This window comes from Rana temporaria, chromosome 1 (assembly GCF_905171775.1).
Source record: "Rana temporaria chromosome 1, aRanTem1.1, whole genome shotgun sequence".
In the NCBI taxonomy this organism is placed as follows: domain Eukaryota; kingdom Metazoa; phylum Chordata; class Amphibia; order Anura; family Ranidae; genus Rana; species Rana temporaria.
The window spans coordinates 214,474,482-214,497,437 of record NC_053489.1 but is presented as its reverse complement, the minus strand read 5'-3'; the positions used below and the strand labels follow the sequence as shown (position 1 = coordinate 214,497,437).

Sequence of the window (22,956 nt, the reverse complement as noted above, 5' to 3'; positions counted from 1 at the left end):
TTGGCCTAAAAGCAAAACGCTATGTGTGGCAGAAAACTAACACTGCACATCACCCTGAACACACTATCCCCACCGTGAAACATGGTGGTGGCAGCATCATGTTGTGGGGATGCTTTTCTTTAGCAGGGACAGGGAAGGTGGTCAGGGTTGATGGGAAGATGGATGAAGCCAAATACAGGGCAATATTAGAAGAAAAAGACTTGCGACTGGGGCGGAGGTTCACCTACCAGCAGGACAACAACCCTAAACATTTAGCCAAAGCTACAATGGAATTGTTTAGATCAGTGGTCTACAAACTGCGGCCCGGGGGCCAGATGTGGCCCTTTGCTTTATTTTATCCGGCCCTTGGGGTGCTTTTTTATTTATTGGCACCAATGATGGGGCAGAATTCCTCCCAATGACACCAATGATGGGGCAGAATTCCTCCCAATGATGGGGCAGAATTCCTTTCCAATGACACCAATGATGGGGCAGAATTCCTCCCAATGACACCAATGATGGGGCAGAATTTCCTCCCAATGACACCAATGATGGGGCAGAATTTCCTCCCAATGATGGGGCAGAATTTCCTCCCAATGATGGGGCAGAATTTCCTCCCAATGACACCATTGATGAAGTCCAATGACAACATTGATGGGGTCCAATGACACCATTGATGGGGTTCAATGACACTATTGATGGGGTCCAATGACACCATTGATGGGGTCCAATGACACCATTGATAGGGGATTTTGTACTCCTGATGGCCACAGTCCAGCCCTCTTAAAGTCTGAAGGACAGTAATCCGGCCCTTTGTTTAGAAAGTTTGGAGACCCCTGGTTTAGATCAAAGCATATTCATGTATACAGATATTTACAGATATATGGGCCAGATTCACATAGAAGAGCGGCGGCGTAACGTATCGTAGATACGTTACACCGCCGCAATTTTTCATCGCAAGTGCCTGATTCACCAAGCACTTGCGATGAAAACCTACGCCGGCGGCCTCCGGCGCAAGGCGGGCCAATTTAAATGGGCGTGTGCCATTTAAATTAGGCGCGCTCCCGCGCCGGACCTACCGCGCATGCTCCGTTTCGGAACTCCCGTCGTGCATTGCGCGCCGTGACATCATTTTTTCGAACGGCGAAGCGTGTAGCGTAATTCCGTATTCCCGGACGGCTTACGCAAACGACGTTGATTTTTAAATTTCGACGCGGGAACGACGGCCATACTTTAGACAGCAATACGCTTGCTGACTAAAGTTAGGGCACCTAAAACGACGACTAACTTTGCGACGGGAAACTAGACTAGCGGCGACGTAGCGAACGCGAAAATCCGTCGTGAATCGCCGTAACTCCTAATTTGCATACCCGACGCTGGTTTACGACGCAAACTCCCCCCAGCGGCGGCTGCGGTATTGCATACTAAGATCCGACAGTGTAAAACAATTACACCTGTCGGATCTTCTGGCTATCTATGCGTAACTGATTCTATGAATCAGTCGCATAGATAGAAACAGAGATACGACGGAGTATCAGCAGATACGCCGTCGTATCTCCACTGTGAATCTGGCCCTATATTCTTAACTAAAAAAAAATTTAAAAACATTTATCATTTTCTTTCCATTTGACAATTATGTGCCACTTTGTGTTGGTCTATCACATTAAATCCCAATAAAATACATTTACGTTTTTGGTTGTAACATGTCAAAATGTGAAAAATTTCAAGGGGTATTAAAACTTTTTCAAGGCACTGTGTATGTATATAATAACACACACACACTCAGTAAGAGCAATAACATTTTTTTTGCAGTAAGCAACAGGTTGATGTCATGGGTAGCATTATTATGTAAGGCCACGTAAATATAAGCATGGTCTTCTTAAAAGGAAATTGCATTTTCATTGATAACAATTACAATTCCTACAGAAACCATCTTATAATTTAGTGCCTATTCACACACACATGCATTGCAGTAACATGCCTTCAACACATAGCTTTTCCTAGAAATCTGAACAAGGCTTTAAATAAAATTTCAGGCCTCCCAGCACTATCTTAATTCTACTGTATTACTGTGCATAGGACTGGAGTGGATTATTTCATTATAACAGGAACATCCTCCAACACTTATTTTAGGAAGTTTGCTTAATAGGTCTGTCTTAAAGCGGTCCTCCACCCTAAAGTGGAGTCCCGCTGATCGGAACCCTCCCCCCCTCCGGTGTCACATTTGACACCTTTCAGGGGGGAGGGGGGTGCAGACACCTGTCTAAAGACAGGTATTTGCACCCACTTCCGGCCACACGCTACGGGCGAAAGACGGGCATTCCGTCACATCCCGTCTGTCGCCCGTTGTGTGCTGGGAACACTCGGCTCCCAGCACACAGCGTGTGAGCCAATCGGCGGGCGCAGCGCGACTCGCGCATGCGCCGTAGGGAACCGGGCAGTGAAGCCGCAGTGCTTCACTTCCTGGTTCCCTCAGCGTGGATGGCGGGGGGAGCAGCAGAGTGACGAGCGATCGCTCGTGCTCTGCTGCGATCGGCGCTGGACTCCAGGACAGGTAAGTGTCCTAATATTAAAAGTCAGCAGCTGCAGTATTTGTAGCTGCTGACTTTTAATATTTTGTTCCCATGGCACATCCGCTTTAAGCCTAGTACACTCGGGACAAATGTCAGGCAACATCAGCTGGGTCAATAGAAAAACAGCCGACATTCTAACTGTGGGGAGAGTGCTTTGATTGGGAAAGAAAGAGACCCGTGTTTCTGCTTAGCAAAAACACAAGATCTCACTCTTTCCCTCTCACAAACCGCTGTTCTGCCTCTCTACGGGTTCCCAGTGAACATCGCGTCTGGCGGACCCGCTGATTGGCTCCCGCTGTGTCCAATCACAGTGGGAGCGGGTCGCCAGCAGCATGCGCCCCAAACCTTGTGCACGAAATCACGTACAGGTACGTGATTTCGTGCAGCCAGGCTGTCCTGCCACAGTTTATATGCGGTAGGCTGTCCGGAAGTGGTTATGGAACTCCTAGCAACTTCTGGAGGAAGAAACATGGCTGAGAATGGCTGGCTTAGAGTGAGTCTGTGAGTAAGCCTTTTTGATGTCAGCCCCAACAGTTGCATATACGAATCTTCCTTTTTTTCCCCACCAATCTATTTGGCCACAGCTCAACTTTCAGTTTATCCATGGCTGAGGAATCTATCCCCACCATCATGTGACAGCACTGGTGCCTGGATGTCCCAAGAGCCAAGTAGCAGCACTGTCCTAAAGGGAAATGGAATGAATCACTATACCCAAACGTATCAGACATATTTCTTTGTTCCTGAAGTGTTGGGGAAAGGTGTGCATTAGTTGCGGCTATGGCTGACAAAGCACGGGTTCACTTTAAGCCATCTGATTGGCATAATGCATTGTAGTTTGTGAGGGTATCAGGTGTTTGAGATTGGCTGCGGCAGCATTTAGTAATTTTAGCAGCTCTCCAATTTAAATGGTCAGTCCAGCCATAACTGATTTTACAGTTTCTTTGTCTCCTATGCTCTGCTGTTGAGTTTACACATCTGCCACACCAATTACAAAGACTTCTCACTCTCCGTATGTATTTATTTTACATCATTGAGAACGCAAGAAGTGATGTTTCAAGGTATGCAGGCACAGATTGAGAATTAACACATAGATATCTTGCCACCCAGGACCAGGAGAAATTTAATAAACCAAGGATCCACTATCTGTAGTGAAAACGTTTTTGGATAGAATGACACCTTTGAGACCACTGATCTAAACAATTCCAACCAAGACTAGCCACTACAAATATTGATCTGATTTAGATTTGTCTTCTGTTCGTTCACTTTTTTTTAATAATCTGTTTTTATTACATAGCTTAATTTAGACCCAGTGAGATCACCACAGGGTGTTTGTGCTTCTTTATGCAATCCCAGAAGATTGTGGCTGGTGAGAGGGCTGCCATATTGCTGTACTTAGCTTCCTGAAAAAATCACAGAACCCTACCTTCTAGGGCAAAATAAGAAGTTAATTGTTGTACTAGCCAACATCTCTATATTTATAAAATGTGGTAAGAAGATTTCCCCCATTTAATGGCTCAAAAAGTGCTTTTTCGCTAACAAGTATATAAACTAGTATAGTACATAAAAAAAATCCACATGTAGGGATTAATAGAAATTCACAAGGGTACAGTAAACTTATTTGTACATAATTTTACACAGGAAGAGATCACATAAAAAACAGCCAACGTGTTTCAGAGACACTTGGCTCCTTCCGCAGGAATAGTACCCAAGGAGAAGAATATCTTTCTCATAAAAGCAAGTAGCCACCACTCGCATCCAGCCTCTCACCCCATCAAGAAAGATAAGGGATGACGACTCCCCAGTCCCCAGACCCAGTCAGATATGCACTGAGACCTCCCTCACTAATGCAAGTGGATACTCGGAATCATTGGGGTAAACTGAAGTTCCCAAAAGTAAGTGTGTGAATAAGAAAAGCTTTTCTACCAGGAACACTACAGTCTTTCCATTCACTAAAGTAGGAGGGGGCGGGTCTATCGGTGAGTCATCGGGAGGTGGTGCTTAAACCCAGAGGAGCCGGCAGCCTCCCAATGATGTCACAGAGGAACATGTTGGCACAGGACCCGAGGGGTGGCTGAAAAGAAGTGGATCTTAGCAGGACAACGCTGGATCCACCGGGTGGGTGAGTATCTGAATTGAAGACAACCTAGCATCAGATAAAGAAAAATAAGGGGAGGCAAATTCCTCTTGAGATTTTGCCCCAACTGGACATCTTTGCATGTAACTGTTGAGTAAAATATAAAGATATGTCAATATAGAGTGGTATACCCCTATCCCCAACATTAATCTTAAAAGGGATGGTAAAAAACAGCTTGAACTTATTGCCCAGGCTCATCAAAATGGTCTGATTAACAAGGGCTTCCCGGCCCACTCCTTAACAACCAGCTATTCACTTTGCCCTGATTGGGCAAAGCTTTGTCCAATCAGGCTTTAGAATGCACTGTGCAGCCCACTGAATGCCGCGTAAATTCGGGTGTTTGCCAAAGGGGGCAAACAGGCGATGTTCAGGCCGAACTTTTGCTTGTCTCGAACTGTTCGCCCAACTCTACTGGACCATAGAATTGTGAGGCCTAGTTCACACTGGTGTGTGATGTGATTTGGAACCAATTTGAGATGTGATTATGAGGTGTGACTTCTTTGCAATTTTGAAAGGATTGTAACATGATTTTAAGCCTGTGCATTTTTAAAGCACTTTTTTGGCTGTGTTTTTTTACTACTACTCTTACTACTGTACTACTTTTTAGGGATGAAGGATTTGCCTGGGAGCAGAGTTCATGGTTAAAAAAAACATGAAATCACTGCAAATCGCATTAAAAAAAATCTCATGTACCTATGATTTCTGTGATTTTTCCATTGAAGTCTATGGGACCAAAATTACACCGGAATCGCACCAATGTAGCACAGGAACCTTATCCAAAATCGTTCTGTGCAGAGCCACATTAATGTAAATGGACACCAATTGAAAACAATAATTTTCATTGTCCTACGATTCTGTGCAACTCAAGCCCCATTACAAATTGCATTGTGTGCACCAGGCCTGAGAGCATAGGGCAATAGAGGAAAGCACCAGCCACCAGGGCAAAGTGGACTGGGTAAGTAAAACTGCTTATCGCAGCCCCCTGAACATCAACAAACATTTAAACCTAAAAGAGGAAATGGCATATACAGTATAGATGTAGATAGATCGATATTTTTTAATAGAATACGGAAGGGTTAAATCCTCTGCAAAGTCTTTTTTATTGCCCTCTGGTCCTTGCTTGGAATTTCACCACTCTATTTTCCCTGGTGACCATTGTCACTGAGGAAGAAAGTGATGGGAAATACTAAATTTAAGGGTTGTCAAAATAGAAAGCATTAAAAGATTTTTCCAGTGGGGAAACAGTCTGGGTGAAAACTAAAATGGTAATTCCCCTCATTTTAGGGGGATATCAGGATGAGGCAGGAAGTGATGGATAATCCCACCAGTAGGGAACAGGCAGCAAAAACGTTATAGTTGTATAGCACTCCTATACTCTAAAAATACATACATACATAAACATTAAAGAAAACGTGTTATTAAAGAAGCATATAAGTTGCCATTGTCGCCTCTTCTTATGAATTCTAGTTGCCTGGTTGTGCAGGTTAATATTTGGAATCTCTGACCCAAAACAGATGTAGGTTAGAATGGACTTTGCGGACCCTCCATTCAGGTTCTATCATCAGTTTTATTTATGAATTTATGGACATTGAGGCAATGTATAAAACAGCAGGACTCGTTTCCCGCTGATTCTCACAAAAGTCATTCTGTCAGGAGGTCCCCTCTGTGTTGCTACATAAAGACAGGCTTGTATGTATAATGCTTGCACAGCATGCTTGAACAGCCTGTATTACTGCTCAAAGCAGGGAGGCCCATGAAAATACTGACTAACTTTTTGAAGAGGCAGTTGGAAAGCAAACTCCAAGCTCAACTGAGAAGTCAAAGAGGATCTGGAAACCAAAGGAACCCTGCTAATTATTTTGTGAATTAAGGTACATCAACACACTCTGTTCCTCCACATAACACCAAGCCCATGGGAAGCTATTTTATTCCAAGAATTTTACATTCCAAAGCAAGCATTAAAATGATAAAAGAAAAAATGCTGCGTTATCACCAATAGTTTATCTGTGAGGAAAAAACAATGGCCCGGATTCACAGACACTGGCGCATATTTATGCCGCCGTAGCGTATCTCCTTTACGCTACGCCGACGCAGCGCAGAGAGGCAAGCACTGCATTCACAAAGCACTTCCTCCCAAATCTGCGCTGGGTTTGGCGTAAGTGGAAGTGGGCGTGAGCCATGCTAATGAGGCGTGACCCCATGCAAATGATGGGCTGAGCGCCAGACAGATACGAATCGCCAACTGCGCATGCGCCGTCCCGTGGGCGCATCTCAGTGCGCATGCTCACAATCACGTCGGAACAACTGCCTAAGATACGTCGGATCACTGCCTACGGCGTGGATGTAACCTACGCCTAGTCATATTCACGTCCTACGTAAACTACATAAAATACGTCGGCTTGTGTTCCCTGGTGCAGCCCTTTGCATGGATGCTGCTGAGTTACACCTCCTTTATGGGGCATAACTTTACACCGGACGTATGACTTTACGCGCACTGCGTCGGACGTACGTTTGTGAATCGGCATATCTCCCTCATTTGCATATGTGATTAGAAAATCAATGGGAGCGCCAAATACGTCCAGCGTAAATATGCGCCCACTCTACGCCAGCGTAGGCAAGTTACGTCGGTCGGATGAAGCCTATTTCCAGGCGTATCTTAGTTTCTGAGTCCGGCGCATAGATACGACGGCGCATATTTGCACTTACGCGGCGTATCTGGAGATACGTCGGCGCAAGTACTTTGTGAATCCGGGCCAAGGTCTGTAATCTGGATGTTGTAAAGTATATGTGTTTTCAGCAATCATCAAATAATGAAAAAAAAAATGAAAAAAACTTTCAACCAATCATAAACAATAAATTAGTACAAGTCCATATAATTGTAAATGTAGTAGTCCCATAATTTGTGATATATAGAGAAAATAGCTTTAGATGCTCTTTCTGCACAGGGGCAACACCTCCACCACCGTGAGTGAATCCTTTGTGGACAACCTCTCGCCTCTCTGTATTGACCCCCACGACAAAGGTCAGTATTCACACCAACTATGAAAAGATTCCTTTCCTTCTATGAAAGGACTCGGACTGGAGAACCGCAGCAGCTCAGGTGGGTGGATGGATGGATGATTCGGTGTGTATTTACAGTTTAAAAGAATATGAGAACCTACATAGTGCTCACTGTTATTGAAGGATCCAATCCAATGCCATCCACCCTGACGGTTGCAGATGGGAACTTTTTAAAGCTGTATATGTCTGGTCTTAATACATGTGAGTGGCTTTCTATTTTTTTGTCTTTTTAAATAAAGTAACACTTCTACGTGGTGCCCAGTCACTGCATGTCTGGGGTCCAACCAGGAGTGGAAGCTGTATGTGCCCTGTTGTAAGTCGCCATGACCTCCCTTAAAAACAAACAATACCAACAGCTACTAGACCGACTGCACATCCCCTTCCAGGACTATCGACTGCCTCAGCAACGTCTTCTCCATCAACTACTAGAGAAATACCTACTAGTTTTTGCAACTTGTCTTGAGGACTATGGCTGCATAGAGGCCATAGAGTGGCAGCCCATGGGTCACCCCTGTCATCCAAGCACATAAAAAGGACAGTAGCTTGCGGTTCTGTGTGGACTATCATACCCTGTATCCTTTCCCCCAATGGGATGGCTACCCCTGCACAGGGTGGAGGAGTCACTCATGGCACTGGGCCAAGCTCAATACTTGACTATGCTCAACCTGGCGAGCAGAAACTGGCAAGTCCCAGAGAGGGAACAGGACTGGGTGCTGGTGAAGAACCCGAGATGTAAAAGAGGAAGCAAGCTAGAACCCAAGTAGAAGCGCACTACCTATTGGGTTAAGAATCAACCTTTCCCACTGACCCCGATATATGATGTGGTCTCAGACGGCCTGGAGCCTATCAAAAAGTGGCTCCACTGTAATCTGCTGAAGTCCTCCAAAATAAGGTGAAGTCGGCAACCAGGTGAGTATGTGTAAAATCACTCTTTATTTTATCAAATGGAGTAGGTAAGTTCCAAAACAGAGCTAACACTGACACGTTTCAGGCTTGCATTGATGAGCACAGGTAAGGCTGCGTTGATGAGCACAGGTGAGGCTGCGTTGATGAGCACAGGTGAGGCTGCATTAATGGGCACCGGTGAGGCTGCATTGATGGGCACAGGTGAGACTGCATTGATGAGCACAGATGAGGCTGCATTGCTGGACATAGGTGAGGCTGCATTGATGGGCACTGGTGAGGTTCCATTGATGGGCACAGGTGAGGTTGCATTGATGAGCACAGGTGAGGCTGCATTGATGAGCGGCCGCGATTTCAGGGAATGCCTGTGCAAGTGGCATCAAAATCGGATCAAAGTAGTGCAGGGACTACTTTAAAGTCAGAACAACTTGAAGTTGTACTAATATAAATGGTTGTCATTGGAAATCATGGGAAACGACTTGTCATGCTACTTTGCCATCACAAATCATGGGACAAGTCGTATAAGTGTGAAAGGGGCCAAGGCCTGGCTAGTAGCTCAGGACTTAAAATTTTGAGCTCTGCCCTATTGTAACTAATTTGTTTGTGTATATCGATGTGGCATCTTCACCCTGAATACGGACATGGATGTTGTTTTCCCACCGGGGAATTACCCTTATCTGCATTTTCATATTGCTCTCTCTCTCTCTCCCTCTCTATCTATATATATATAAATATATATTTTTTAGTTTGTTATATGCTTTCATATGTTAATTTAGAGGTGCCTACATGTACATCCTATAAATATAACAATTGACAAGATTTATATGTAATACAGTATGTTAAAACTCCAATAAAAACGAATTGAAAGAAAAATGCTCATTAAAATAACATAATTAAAACGCATAGTACAGACTCAGAATGATATAGTGTGACACCTCTGAATAGTATTGGAAAGCAGATTTTATTTAGTAGTTTCTTGCATCAGTTTGTAAAATTCCTTGGGACATGTTTTTCGTGTCTTATTAGTTCCAGCTCCAGTTGTATGTTTATCATGACTGAAATAAAAATCTCCTGTGCTTGGAGCTAATAATTCTGATTGGCGCATTCTGTTGACCTTTACAAATAACATACAGGGCTTATAATTAAATCTGTACTCTAGGCTACTATAAAAACACCATTTAATACTATTATGTGTTAATTGAAAAAACACTAAATGTATTTTCAAAAAGCAATTACAGTAAGCAAACTTGATAGCAGCAATCCCCTGTATAGTACAAATCCTCTGTATAGTAGCAATCCTCTGTATAGTAGCAATCCTCTGTATAGTACAAATCCTCTGTATAGTAGCAATGACACTGGGAGCGGTAGGGCTAGCACTAGAATTCAATCAGGCTCTGCAGCATGCACATGTGCCGACAGTTCACCAGCTGGCAGGAGGTGTGAGCAGAGTGATGACCTCATCAGCATGCTGCTATACCTTCATTGTCCAATTAGGAGGCAAGTGCTGCTGTGTAATCCTGTAGTTGCAATGGAGGTTCCAAACCTGGCTTTAGTGTCAACAAGCTGTGGCTGGATCACAACACTGCATGCAGAGTATTACAAATCCTTTGGCATGCAAAACACTGCCGATATATACAGTATATTTCATCTATGCATTTTGCAGTTTGTGTGCAGTTCAGCTTTTGTTAATGGGCTTCCATATTCTGGATAGAATACCATAATGCCTAGGACAAGCCCTAAAACTACACCTTCACCGTCTCGATAAGGAAAAAAGCTTATTATTGCCTCTGCCTCACAGTGGACCCTCATTTAGTCTTTGTCAGACATGACAATGACAGAATCAGAGGGCACATTGGACCTTGAGGGAAACTGCTCCAGCTAAAAAATATTGGCATGGAGGGCTAGGGCAGACCCAATTGCAATCACTTGTTAGCAGAACTAGCTAAACAGCTAATCATCTGCTCTTGCGACGAGCCAGAACCGCAGGGGAACACGTGAGGTGCACGGTGGGCCGATGAGAGACAGCAATAATACAGTTCATCGGTTTACTCATGGTTAGCAGAAAGCCTCTCTGGGCCGGTCACACAGTGAAGGGGAAGACAGCACGACATCCTCCGGGGCACGCTCTGTTATAGGGAAACGCCAGCCAAGATGGTGGTTGAGGTGCCCGTGATGACAGGTGTGTTTAGAGTGCTTGTGGCGGCTGCGTCCCTTGATGGTATTTGTCGTGACGCCAGTACCGTTAATGGTGGTACAACCAGTTGTAGTAGCAATGTTGAAGAAGGAGGTAGACAGTGGTAGGATACAGCTTTTACTGTGATTGGTTTTGGTTGCAGTACAAACATCCAGTTAGAATACAGTCTCTGGGTAAATAGAGGAATTCTGCTGATCCACTGCTAATAGGCTTTAGTAGGCCTGGACTCAGGCTGTGGTTCAGTATAATGCTTACTTGTTCCTGGTCTCTTTTGAATCTAGTGACATTGGTGAGGTTGCCGGTGGCTAAGAAATCCTTCACCTTTATACTCAAAGGTCTTTGCTGCCGATTACTGGCTTTTATCCTTTGATTTTAGCAGTTCCAATTTGTCCCTTCTCTGGACTGACCTTCTCTCACCTTGACATGCTGCTTGTTCTCTCTGCACACTCTCTAACTTCCTGAACAACTGACCACAGATAAACCTGAGCTGGGATAGATATCCCAGAGTGGTGCTATCCCCATTTTGTGGTGGGAAGTATGAAGCACACTTGACCAGCCTATGAACAGGGATACCACAGGTGTAGCAATGCAAAATGACATACAATATAGCAATGACAAAGAAGTAATACTTTTGCAGTTCCCACATGTCCTGAGTGGGACGCTGCACTCACAGCTAAATACATAAAGCATCTATGCCCGTAAGAGCCGCTGGTGCATGTGGTTGTCTCCCACCTTGCACAGCCAGGCCCATGGATTTTCCAAGTCAAGGAACAGTCCTTGCAACTTTGTTTTTTTTATTAGGGGAATTGAACTTGGATAGAGAAGGGATAATATGGGATGCCTATTTGATCAGCAGTACTTGTGAGGGACTAGAACTTTATAAACTCCAGTATATATACTGTGAGGGCGGCACCCTGTGCTATGGGAAAGATTGCTGGGTTACGCCATATGTTGGAGAGAAAGACACACTAATTACACAGCTGTGTGTTCAGCTATTTAGTTCTGACCTGACATGGCTCAGGGCCCCACCCTACAGACAGGAAGTCTGTCCCAGGAATCAGGTGGATTCCAAATCCCTCTGAGTGGAGTCAGGGGCTGTGTGGATGTCTGCAAGAGGCAGATGTCATTAGGAGAAAGTGAGGTTTGAGCTAAACTCCAGGGAACTGTTTGTTCTGACGAACAGAAATTGAGCAGCAAGACGCTGACAGAAAAAAGCGAGTTTGAGCTTAACGTTAGGAAACTGTGTGTTCTGAGGAACAGAACTAGGCCTAAGCTAAAGGCCTGAAACAGCCGGATAGCAAGTGTGACAGCCAGGAGGCTAAACTGTTGATTTGGCAAGATACAGGAATGGTGGAACCCCCTGCGAGGGCTGCTGTTGTATTTGTAAACTTTTATGCTTTTAAATAAAAGTGGGCTACCAGGCCCTTAAAAACGCAGTTCTGGATTGGAGTACTCACTGGAAAACGCATCTATCGCTGGAGTCTAATAACCCCAATCTTACAATACACACACTTTCCTCTTCTACCTCTTCCTCTTGCTACCTTGAAGGACAACAACTTCCAGGACCAGTTGGCACAAGTTTTAGATCCACCACAGAGCTGGATGTTAGAAGAATACCCTTTGCAGGCAGGGACTGCGGTCCCCTATGGTGTAGCAAGAAAATAGAAGTCTTTGGTGCTAGCTGTCCTATACAGTATGTGGCTACTGCTCCCAGTACCAACTGTTCAGGCACTGCCAGCCCTCCTGGCTGCAGCTGCCCCTTTCCACTGCCCGTGCCACACAGTCCTCCTGACTGGCTCTGCACCCATCCCAGACTGCTTTATCCCAGTCCTCTCAGGCATGCCTCCCAGTCCTCTTGACTGTGTGTCACTCACCAGCCCTCTTGGCTGTACCTGTCCCTCCTAGAGACATGCCCGGAAGTGTTCTCCCACTGTCCTCTTCTTGCTCCTGTGCCTCCTGGCCAGGACACCTTTGTGAGTTTTGAGAAGGTCTTGTCCGCACCTAAGCCTAGGCCCAAGGTCAACCCCCCCCCCCACCTAGACTGGGAGCTCCCTCAAAGGTCACGACAGCTAGCCATAAACGGTTCGAATTTCGAAAGAATCTTCTTTCGGAAATCGTATCAAAGAATTTTCGTATGAATTTTGTACCGTGGGGAATCGGACATGTTGGAAATTTTTTGAAAAACAAACTATTTTATAATCAATGATGGGAGAATTGTGTGAGAAATGTAATAGGAAAAAAAATGCGCATGTGCAAGAAAAGAAAATTCCCGGAGAGAAAAGAATATTCCCGGCCACTAAAATTATTTTCTGTATCAACATGATGGCTTGGTCGGCCGAATTTCAAAAATCAATGGTGGCATCATCGGATCACAAAAAAAAAAAAAAAAACTTTCTGATTTTGAAAAGAAAATTTGTTCGTAAATCGATCGTGTATGGCCTGCTTTACACCCAAACTCTCCTCCCTAGCTGGGCTGACCCAGAGTATTTGAGGGAGCCTGCCAACTCAAGATGGGGGATTGGTTAAGTCCCCTCAGACTACTCCCGGCAGCTTCACCTTACTTCCCCTCCCATTTTTCTAGAAGGTTCCAGTACATTCTAGAAATAGGGGGAAGGTCTCAGTGATGCTGCCTGTGAGTCATCCAGCTCTCCCAGGATCTCTTCCCAACCTAGGAAAAAAACACAGACAGGTTTGGCTGTCAGCCAAGCCTGCACAAATTTACCTGCACTAACCAAAAAACACTAACTACACTTCTAGCACGCTAGAGGGTGCTACACATGTTAAAGAAGTTTTGTTGGTATAATGAAGACAATACATAATAAAAAGGGGCACGGACTGTGGAATAAGGCTCCTTTCACACTAGCCGACTCCAAAGTTGTGTGATTTTTCAGTGCAACTTTGGAGTCGGACTTTGATAAGACTTTTACACTCTTTAGCCCTGTACACAAGAGCCAGAATCTTGTCAGGAAAAAACCCAAATTTTTCCTGACGAGATTCTTGGCAAGAATCTCTTGCCGCCCGAGTGTACAGACTCTCCTTTCAAAAGAACCGCGGTTCTCTTGAAAGGCAAGAACGCAGTGACGTCATCGCGTACGACGAGCATGCCCATACCTAGGAAGCAACCGCGCATGCGTCAAAGTCATTTTGAGCATGAGCGGGTTTCCACGGCGACAGGTTAAGTATACAGATGCTTGGGTTTCCTGGCAGGAAAACTGCCGAGAATATCACAACGAGAAAAATAGAGAACATGTTCTCTATTTTTCTCGTCTAGATTCTGGGCAGTTTTCTTGTCGAGAAACCTGAAAGCCTCGTACACACGCTCGGTATACTCGGCAAGAAAGCTCTGCCAGCAGTTTTCTTGCTGGTTCTTGCCGAGTAGACCGAGCGTGTGTCAGGGCCGTCTTAATAGCATCATGGGCCCCTGGGCAAAGTAATGCTCTGGGGCCCTTACAATGGAGACAGTGCAGGTAAACAGAAATCAAGTAGGTAGGAGGTAGGGAATATCTAGAGTGTAGAGGGGTCAGAGTGCTGGGGGCATATCTGGGATGTAGAGGGGCAGCCCGGGTTCAAGGACCAGCTGCTTTGGGGAAAGGGCAGGGGCCCCCTATGCAGCTGGGGCCCCTGGGCAGTGCCCAGGTGTTCCCTCTCATTAAGACAGTCCTGGTGTGTGTACGAGGCTTATGGCATTGAAGTTGTGTCAAAGTCAGATCAAAGTAGTGCAGGAACCTTTTCTGAAGTCGCAGCAACCTCAGTAGGAATGGCTTCTATAAAAATACATTGAATTCCAAATGTCCTGTGACTTAGGATTTCTCAAATCAAATACCTTGTTGCCAACCAATGTGATACTTGGGCTGTGGGACTGGGCATTCCTATTTGATTGACAGGCTTCCGACGGTCGCATACATCGCGTCACGATTTTCCGAAAGTAGCCGAACGTCGGTGCGCAGGCGCCGTATAGAGCCGCACCTACGTTCGGCTTCTTTCGGCTACTCGTGACGCAACGTATGCGACCGTCGGAAGCCTGTCGGAAGACTGTCAATCAAATAGGAACGCCCAGTCCCGCAGCCCATACCCGGAAGCGGCGGAGAAGATCGCTCTCTAAAACGGTAAGTACTGCTTAGATTTTTTTTAAAAAACACCCGATTCCCCTTGACAAAATAAGCCTCAATCTAATGTTAAAAAAAAAATTCGGGTGAACTCCCGCTTTAAGTTTTTCTATGCGGTTACATGACTGCAAACCTTTCGATGCCCCCGTTCATTCATCTTACTTTCTCTCTGCAGTAGCTGGGTGTGTGACCTCTCTTCTAGCCCCTTGACAATACATGGGAGGAATGGGCACTGGCAGGATGAGCCTTGTGTGACACTGACAACATAGAAAATATGCAGAAAGTAATTTATGAAAAATGTACACAGGGAGGATCAGAGAAAGGGCATTTAACAGTTGGGTTATTGTGAAGCCCTTTTCTTTTTTATGTATTATTGCGAATGAAAGCAGTGTAAGTACCTACATTTAACTTGGTGTCAGCCTCTTGCAGTATCGGTACAGCAAAGCTTAGACTGGAAGAGGATCAGGTCAGAGACGTAACTAGAATCTTCAGGGCCCTGGTGCAAGAAACCATGAAGGGCCCCCACCAGGGTTGTTGCTGGGTCTACAAAAGATCTCGGGCTAGAGTCCAGAACAGCTAAGTAAAGAAAGTCATACACTTGGGTGGGCATACACATGTATATAATATACGTGTGTGTGTGTGTGTGTATCCCCAGAGATCCCCCACTTACATCAGGGTCCCCAGAGCCCCCCTTACATCAGGGTCCCCAGAGAGCCTCCCTACTTACATCAGGGTCCCCAGAGAGCCCCTCCTTACATTAAGGTCCCCAGAGAGCCCCCCCTTACATCAGGGTCCCCAGAGAGCCCATTCCTTACATCAGTGTCCCCAGAGAGCCCCCCTTACATCAGTGTCCCCAGAGAGCCTCCCTTACATCAGGGTCCCCAGAGAGCCCCCCTTACATTAGTGTCCCCAGAGAGTCCCCCTTACATTAAGGTCCCCAGAGAGCCCCCCTTACATCAGAGTTCCCAGAGAGCCCCCCTTACATTAGTGTCCCCAGAGAGCCCCCTTACATTAGTGTCCTCAGAGAGCCCCCTTACATCAGTGTCCCCAGAGAGCCCCCTTACATCAGTGTCCCCAGAGAGCCCCCTTACATCAGTGTCCCCAGTGAGCCCCCCTTACATCAGTGTCCCCAGAGAGCCCCCCTTACATCAGTGTCCCCAGAGAGCCCCCCTTACATCAGGGTCCTCAGATTGCCCCCCTTACATTAGTGTCCCCAGAGGGGACATCAGTGTCCACAGAAAGCCCCCCCTTACATCAGGGTGGAGGTGGGAGGCGTTGATCGGCAGCTCTATGGTGTCCACAGGCAGGGGGATCTCCCTGGGGCTAGTAGTTCTTCTCCCAAGTGTATACAGTGGAGAGAGGAGGGGTCTCTGACCCGGGCATGTATCGGCAACAGTGTACAAGCAGAGAGACTCACTTGTACACTGAAAGTGAAACTGATACCTGCCCGGGTCAGAGGACCCTCTCCACTGTATACACTCGGGAGAAGAACTACTAGTCCCAGGGAGATCCCACTGCCCACCGGCACCATAGAGCTGCCGATCGCTGCCTCCCACCTCCCCCCACTGCATTCTAAACGGCCAGCCAGAAGTGCAGGGGGGGATGCTGGGTCTTGGCCCCCCAACAGCGGCAGAATGGCAGGGCCCAGTCGCAAGTGCTACTGCAGCTGCCCTTATAGTTCCACCACTGGATAAGGTCATTTAGATCAGGGCATTCTGATAGGAAGAGAAAGCATAGTGACAGAGTGATAAGCTTCTCAGACTGCTGTTTCTCATTTCACTGTCCAGTCACAGTCTGGCATGCAAGAAGTAAAAGATTAGGCCCCCTGCCCTATCAGACTTGGTTGTGCTATGTGAACAAGCTGAATAGATCTCAGGATTATATAGCTAGAAATGTAAATGAAATGCAAATGAAAGCAAAGTGTTTGAAAGCTGCAAAATTGAAATGATAAATGACATCTATCAATATGCAAAAACAATATACTGTGCTCAAAATGTGAATATAAATATGTCTTATAAATACACAATACCACTAATTTTTTTTAAAGACAACTATTGAAAACAAGTGTGCTTAGATCAATCCAATAATCAAGAAATATTGCAGTCCATATATGTGCTGTTGAGCACTACTCTGATGCACTCTGCATTCCTTAAAAACAATATTATCCCTTGTGACCACCACCGACCCCCTTGGACATGCTCCCACAGTTGGCAGTTGGACCTTAACATTTTAAAAGATCTGAAATGCAAGTTCACTTTAACCACGTCCCGTCCAGGTAACGTATATATACTGTACGTTGTGGACAAAAAGTGGTTATACAGTAGCATGATCCTGGTATCCCAATTTTCAGCCAGTGATGGGCTTTCATGTAAAAGTGATCAGAGAGGCTCTACAGCCTCCCCATCACTTCTACAGGACTCGGAAGGGGGCCCTTTCTGTCGCTGCCCGCTGCCATACCTATGGGAGGGGAGAGCTCAGGCACACTGCAAGCCATCAGGTTGGCTGAGAACCAGGGGCGGACTGACAACTCATGGGGCCCCCGGGCAATAGAAGATTATGGGGCCCCCGGGCTTACAGATGGCCACCAAGCCAGGAGGCATTACAGAGACGGGGCAGCTAAAATCTCAGGATTTTCACATCAAAAGCATGTCGGTTTTGGACATATCAGGGACAGATGTAAAAAAAACACAGATTTTTACATACTGTCCCTGGTTTTAATGAGCCTGGCAACCCTGATGGGGCCCCCTAGTGACATGGGGCCCTCGGGCAGTGCCCGAGTGCCTCAATGGTCAGTCCGCCCCTGCTGAGAACAGAGGAGAAGAAGGAACATTCGTCCCGAATGAAGCCTACGACGCCTAGGATTTTGTCACTTCTGGTTTCGGTTTTTCGTTTACTGCCCATTGCCAGCCAGAGAAGTAGTCGGTCAAACAAATCTTGGTTTGATGGGCTGCCTTGGAAGGCAGACGAGGGATTGGGGTCTAATAGACCCCAGATCTCTCCAAAAAGTTTACTTGTCACTGCCCAAGCTTGATCCCTTGTGATAGCAATAATGAAAATATATTGAAAGAAAAAGTGTAAAAAAATATATATATTTAAATAACATAAATAATAAAATATACAGACGAGGCAGCTTCCCAGTTGCAATCAGCTGATTGCAAGGTGTAGAAGCGTCCTATAGACAGCTGTGTGTCCGATGCCTGGACACACTTACAGGACCATTTCTTTTTCTTTGACTAGCTTGTGGGGGGCGTCAGCACCCATGCACCTCTATTGATGGGCCACCACTGATGGATTGTAATATTTGCTGATTATGGGATTGATTGGAGCACAACTGTTTTCAGCAAGAAATATATTTAAATAGCTGTGATTGGCAGTATCATGCACCAGGAGCTTTTCCAAGACAATTGGTATGCAGGGGGAGGGGGTAGGGTCATGCCAGCTACCCTGTTCCACCCCCTCTGTCTATTCAAGCATTGATAGACTCAGCTGGATCCACTACCCAGATATCCCACTTCATTATTTACTAAGGCCAAGAAGGCTGAGCCACACAGTGTTATGTGTTTTCATGGTGCATTTGTCCTAGCAACAAATGGTGCTGTGTGGCTCAGGCACCTGCATCCTCACAACCAATAGTCTGTGTAACCTGGCCGTCTGTGTCTCAGCAACCAATGGTGCTGTGTTACCCATCTGTCTACATCCGAACTACCATTGATGCTATGCTGCCCGGCTGCCTGCATCCAAGCAACCAATAGTGCTGTACTGTCTGCATCCCAGCAACCAACGGTTCTGTGCTACTTTGGTGCCTGTGTCCTAGCAACCAATGATGTTGTGCTGACTGGCTGTCTGTGTCCTAGCAATCAAAAGTGCTGTGGTGCCCATCTGCCTGCATCCCAGCAACCAATAGTGCTGTACTGCCTGTGTCCTCGCTATCAATGGTGCTACACTGCCCGGCCTCCCTGTGTCCTAGCAACCAAAGATGCTGTGCTGCATGGCTGCCTGCATCCCAGCAACCAATGGTGCTTTGCTTCTTTACTGCCTATGCCCTAGCAACCAATAATGTTGTGCTGTCTGGCTGCCTGTGTCCTAGCAACCAAATGCATAGCTCCCAAATGTCCCTGATTTTGAGGGACTGTCCCTGATTTGGAGAAATGTCCCTCTGTCCCTCTTTTCCCCTCATTTTATTCTAATCCATATAGTTGTACATAAAATGCACTTGTTATCTTTCAAAAAATGTTTCCCAGTGCTAAACCTTTCATCCAATTTCTAAATGGCTGCATTTGTAAATTTTAAAGTCAATATAAAAGGAATAGTAGTGGTAAAACAAAAAGTCCTTGTGGATTTAATAAACTTTTTTTGGTTAATTCTCCTTTAAGGGGGTGTGACAGGGGTGTGTCCTATGCCTACATACATTTGTTAGTAGGTGTCCCTCATTCCCATCTCAAAATGTTGGGAGGTATGCAAATGTGCTGTGCTGCCTGGCTGTCTGCATCCCAGCAACCAATAGTGCTGTACTGCCTTCCTGCCTGTGCCCAGTGTCCAATGGCACTGTGCCATGTGGCTGCTTGTCTCAGTGATCAATGATGCTGTGCCGCATGGCTGCTTGTGTCTTAGCAATCAATGGTGCTGTGTGGCATAGCCGCCTGTGTCCTAGCAACCGATGAAGCAGGATCATGGGGAGGTTGAGCCTGCCGGAAATATCAGAGGTGGTGAAAAAGAGAAATTGTCAGTGGTCAGTAAACAAGGGGCTGATCTCTGTCTTAGTAATGTCCAGAAAGCAAGCTTCTATGTAGGGAGGGGCAGAGAAGCAGAAAGGCATTGAATGAAGGGGTTGTTTTCCTTCAGAAATACATTGATGTTTTCATCACAGAGATAAAGCATTCTCATTTTTACTAATCATGAGGGTTCTTCTTTAACCTGCATCAGTGCAGTGCCTCAGGATGGAAGCCTTCTCACTACAACACACCTGGCACTCCTAAAACTCGAATCTGGAATGGGCATGTCTTTACATTTTGGGCGTCTAAGGCCGCGTACACACGGTCGGTCCAAACCGATGAAAACGGACCGAAGTTCAGTTTCATCGATCCAAACCGTCCGTGTGTTCGCCCCATCGGTCTTTCGTCCTTCGGACAAAAGTTAGAGAACTTGCTTTAACCACTTGCTTACTGGGCACATAAACCCCCTTCGTGCCCAGGCGAAATTTCAGCTTCCGGCACTGCGTCGCTTTAACTGACATTTGCGCGGTCGTGCGACGTGGCTCCCAAACAAAATTGACGTCCTTTTTCCCCCACAAATAGAGCTTTATTTTGGTGGTATTTGATCACCTCTGCGGTTTTTATTTTTTGCGCTATAAACAAAAAAAGAGCGACAATTTTAAAAAAATATATATATATTTTTTACTTGTTGCTATAATAAATATCCCAATTTAAAAAAAAAAAAAAAAAAAATTCTCAGTTAAGGCCGATACGTATTTTTCAACGTATTTCAACGTAAAATCGCAATAATTGACTGGTTTGCGCAAAAGTTATAGCGCCTACAAAATGGGGAACAGAATTATGATTTTTTTTTATTATTTTGTTTTTTTACTAGTAATGGCGGCGATCTGAGATTTTTATTGAGACTGCGATATTGCGGCGGACGTATCGGACACTTTTGACACAAATTTGGGACCATTCACATTTATACAGCGATCAGTGCTATAAAAATGCACTAATTACTGTATAAATGTGACTGGCAGGAAAGGGGTTAACACTAGAGGGTGAGGAAGGGGTTAAATGTGTATCCTGGGTGTGTTCTAACTGTGTGGGGGGAGGGGGGTGACTGGGGGAGGTGACCGATGCTGTGTCCCTATGTAAAGGGACACAGATCGGTCTCCTCTCCTCTGACAGCACGTGGAGCTCTGTGTTTACACACAGAGCTCCACGTCCCTGCTGTGTTCCCGACGATCGCGTGTACGCGGCGGACATCGCGGCCGCCAGGTACACGCATCGGCTCTTTGGCGATGCGCCGGGACAGTGTTTACCCGCTGCGCGCCCCCCCAGTGGCGCGCACGGGTAATGCACATAAAAGGACGTCTAAAGACGTCCACTCGGCACTTGAGAGCCGAGCTGTGGACGTCTTTTGTCTATAGCGCGGATCTCAGGTGGTTAAAATCGAACCGATGGACCGCTGACCGATAGTTCCAAACCGATGGTTATACACAAAAGCATCGGTTCAAAACCCGTGCATGCTCAGAATCAAGTCGACGCATGCTTGGAAGCATTGAACTTTGTTTTTTTCAGCATGTCGTGTGTTTTACGTCACCGCGTTCTGACCCGATCGGTTTTTGGAACGATGGTGTGTACGCACATCAGACCATCAGGCCACTTTAGCGGTGAACCGATGAAAACGGTCCGTCGGACCATTCTCATCGGATGGATCGGCCTAAGACATTTTTTGAGTGTCGCAAAAAGTATGATCATTTCCGAAACTGAGATTTTTCTATATGACATGTTTTATATGCAGGTGATCCAGAAATCAGAGTGGATGTGACATGGCAGCATTGCTGTTCAGGTGACCCTGTGGCAGAGTCCTGACCCCTCCCCTCCCCCCATGCCTCCTAGCAGCTGTGTCAGCACGGTATGAATGTATGTATATACTCCTTCATACGTCTACGTGTCTGTCCCAGAAGCCACATGCTGCCGCTACCATGTGATGTACTATAGTGGTTGCCATGGTAACTGCATTTCTCTGGCTCCCCCTTGTATTACAGAGCCACGTCACATTTCACCTCACTCCCCATCTGCCTGGAGGGCACAGGGCGGGCTGAGCCCATCTTCCCCTGCATGCCATCCTCCTACTACTACTGTCAATAAAGGGCACTGATGAGCCTCCAGCACATGAAACAGGACGATCCCCCCCTATAAAGGTTCCATACATTGAGCATATGGCAGGCAGGTGCACGTGAGCCGACCGATCCATATGTGATCGCACAGACGTCTAATATACAGAATGGAAGGACGCCAAGCAGGTATCACGTAGGGTGAAGCGCCCACACATTATAGGACAGCCTCACCCATACAGACCCCTCCACCCTTCATCATCGAACAGCTCCTCCCACCTCCCCCTGAATGACAGAGGAGCCCGCCCACTTCACTCCTGAATGACAGCAGAGCCCGCCCACTTCCGCTGTGAATGACGGTAGCTCCTCCCGACCGCCAGCAGAGTCCTCCCTGAACGACAGCAGAGCCCCGCCCACCTCTTGTCTTCTTGCTAGTCTCCTCCCATTACTCTTTAGAGAAGGACAGCTTAGTGCCCTCCCCTCTCTATGACACCCTCCCTCCTCCTGTGTCACAGGACAGCCTCCCCCCCCCTCTCCCTCCTTCTCCTGTGTCACAGGACAGCCTCCCCCCCCCTCCCTCCTTCTCCTGGATCACAGGACAGACTCAGCACCCCCCCCTCCCTCCTTGCCTGCTGTATGACAGGACGCTCCTAACAGGCTCTACACCATGAAGGGCTAATCATAAAAAAGAAAAGAAAGAAGCCAAGCTGAGTGCTGTCCTCCTCCCATTGCAGGGGCTGGTGAGCCATGCTGGATGCAGCACAGAGGTGGAGGTTGCAGTAGGTAAGAGGGGTTAAGCATGCTTCTCCTTCACTGACCCCCTTTTTTATTTAGAGATCCATCCCTGGACCCCCCACAATGATCAGAGATGGGGGCTGATGGTGGGGTGGGGGGAGATGAGGATGGCAAGCAAGGTGCAGGGTGCGGCTGTCAAGGCATGGGAGGTCTGTGCTGTTCAGGGTGGGTGCTGGTGGTGCATATGTGACTGTCCCTAATGCATACACATATATAGAGATAGAGGTAGGTACAAGCCTGCTCAGACACTGATGACCTTCCCCTGCTTCTTCTTTTAGGGTGATGGGGAAAGTAGGGGAAAGGGTTGATGCACTGTGCTGTGTTTAGGGATCCATTAGGTAAACCCATTGCAGTGTGACTTTTACTTGCCAGGTGGATGTCATAGATGTGCTCTG

At 46.4% G+C, this 22,956-nt stretch overlaps 2 protein-coding genes across 5 annotated transcripts in view; one reads left to right on the top strand and one right to left on the bottom strand.

Annotated features, from left to right (window-relative positions):
• Positions 1–22,956, bottom strand: part of RSPH14 (radial spoke head 14 homolog) — a 336,392-nt gene that overhangs the window by 35,514 nt on the left and 277,922 nt on the right. The gene's annotated exons all lie outside the window — the stretch shown is intronic.
• GNAZ (G protein subunit alpha z) overlaps positions 22,345–22,956 on the top strand; it is a 201,160-nt gene continuing 200,548 nt past the window's right edge. For both annotated transcript variants that reach the window (XM_040349585.1, XM_040349576.1), the window contains exon 1: positions 22,345–22,549. The gene's annotated coding sequence lies outside the window, so the exon portion shown is untranslated. The remainder of the gene's footprint in view (positions 22,550–22,956) is intronic.